Source organism: Rhinopithecus bieti, unplaced genomic scaffold (assembly GCF_001698545.2).
Source record: "Rhinopithecus bieti isolate Rb0 unplaced genomic scaffold, ASM169854v2 scaffold_13348, whole genome shotgun sequence".
NCBI classification, from domain to species: Eukaryota; Metazoa; Chordata; class Mammalia; order Primates; family Cercopithecidae; genus Rhinopithecus; species Rhinopithecus bieti.
The window spans coordinates 304,929-307,483 of record NW_016808764.1 but is presented as its reverse complement, the minus strand read 5'-3'; positions in this window follow the sequence as shown (position 1 = coordinate 307,483).

Genomic DNA, 2,555 nt, shown 5'->3' with positions numbered 1-2,555 from the left:
TGAGTAGCTGGGACTACAGGCGCTCGCCACCTTGCCTGGCTAGTTTTTTCTGTATTTTTTAGTAGAGACGGGGTTTCACCGTGTTAACCAGGATGGTCTTGATCTCCTGACCTCGTGATCCGCCCGTCTCGGCCTCCCAAAGTGCTGGGATTACAGGCTTGAGCCACCGCACCCGGCCTCTGCCCTGTTGTTTTTTATCTCTGAAGCCCACTTATGCCCTTCCTCCATATCCTTACATTTACCCCAAGTGGAAGATGTAGACACAGATTACAGATGGCTAGTTGATTACTGCCTGGCAATAACACACACTCATTACGTATTTGGTAGATGAATGAATGGGTAAATAAATAAAAGAATACAGGAATGATTCTTCGGGAGGTTTCAAGAACAGAATAAGTTATTTGCCTTGGATGTTTTAGACCAGTAATGAGATCCCTAAACTTGATCTGAGGAGGAGCAATTTTTAATTCTCCAGTCTGATGATTGCCAGTGGGGTGAGGAGGGAGAGGGGGAGACAGGTAAGGGAGGGGTTGATGGGGCCATAAGAGATGTGACTGTGGGTCCCCCTTTTCTGAGGGAAAGATCAGAGCATTGCTTAGAAATTAGCCAGAAAAGATTCCAAGATCTCCTGGAGGGGCCAATTTATCTGCTTGGAGCAACGTGGGTTTCTGAAGCTGATAGCTTCAGGGTCAGGTGAGAGATGGGGGAGGCAGGGTGTCTTACCCTTAATTCCTGATGCACTATTACCAGTGGATCTTTTCTTACTTCTCAGTTCTCCTTTTCTACCGCTTCCTCTGGGGAATTGTTAATTCCTGGGGAGTAGTGTGAGGTTTGAGCCATTGAAGCCTGTATGGAAACACCCACTCATTTGCAAATTGGCAAACAGAGCCTCCCACAAAGTACAAGAAGGCTTGATTCTGAGCTTTAAGGAAACAATGGAGTTTGTTTAACATTTAATGAACTGAAAATAGAGTACTCTAAAAAATAAGTCAATAAAGCAGTTTTTTAATCTTTAATGCACACTTGCTAGCATTATGTCTGAAGTGTTATCTGTTAACCTCAGTATGGGTTTACTGGTGTTGTTTATCAAATGATTCATTGCCTGTATGATTTCCAGGCTGTGAATGAAAATATTGATTAGAATTGTGCAAATGGAAACGCTTTTGTTTCTGGCCACAGCTTTCCCAAATCATTCAGGGCTTCGAATAGAATAGGTACCTTCTACTGCCAGGCAATTCACAAAAGAAAGATACAGGACAGACAGTCTTATCTTTCAGATAAGTCTGCCATAAAATTCCCTTTCTTGGGCTCATTCAAGGTCCTGTGAATGTTAAGATCTTCCATTCAGTTTCATTTGTGTGTTTTTGAAGAAATAGCAAAATTCAGTGTGCTTCTCAGTGGGAGACTTTTCTTTTGCATTCCATCTCCCAGTGGCACCCCCTCCCACTCCATCTTCATCTGAGGGAGAGTGTTGGAAAGCAGAGAGGGGATGGGCTGGGGCATTTGTATGGGGCGGGGTATTACCAGGAAAATAGAAGCCTCCTGCCTTTTATCAGAGCAACTATCAAATACTAGTTGGCCCAAGTACATTTTGTCCCATTCTGTTTCTTATGCAAATTAAACATCTAGAGACCAGCCTGCCACAAAAGTTAAATCTACTTCCCAATTTCATTCAGCTTGTCCTTGAAAGGAGTATCATGTACCTGATGGTTAGCTGGATTCCCACCCCAAGAAACTGTAGGCGACATCTCTTTCTCTGTCCCAGGATCTTATCGCTATCAGACTTCTCTAGAAATCAAAAGCACCTTCTCTTTTGAGGTGGGCTTCTAAAGAGAGAAATATTACCATTAGAAAACACCCAGAGGTCACATGAGAACGCCACTGACATGTCCTTCCAGCCTGAGGATACCAACCTCAGATGAACACACGTTAGGGCAGCAAGTCTTCATAGAGCACTGACTGTGTCCAGGCACTGTGCTCAGCAATTTATATGCCTTATTTTATTCTATCTTTGCAAAAGCCATAGGCAATGAAAAGCCACATTTTACAGATTTGAAAACTGTAGGCTTAGAAAGGTCAAGTTATGAACCCAAGATAACACCATTGGAAATGTGACAGCGCCATGACCTCTAATTTCAGAACCTGTGATCTTAGTTACATATGATGGAATCCAGGGCTGATGACAATAATGTGTGTTATCTAGGGGTGACCCACTCCTACTAGGCTTCCTTCTTTGGATTTCCCAAGTAGAACTGAGCATAGCAACAAAAGGCTTTCCTAGTACCTTGCTCTGATTGGGGAAAATATGCCATGTCTATGCTAGCAGACACATATCTCATTTAATAGTCTGAGTAACACTGTGTCATAGGTATTAGCATATTCTTTCAGGATAGGAGGAAATTAAAACTCCCAGAAGCTAAGTAATCCGCCCAAGAACACACAACTAGTAATGACTGAGGTGGACTTTGGATTCCAGGCTGAACAGCAGAGTCCAACTGTCCAGGCTTCTCCTATCACATCTCACAGCATCTTGCAAGCACCCATCAGACATTTCT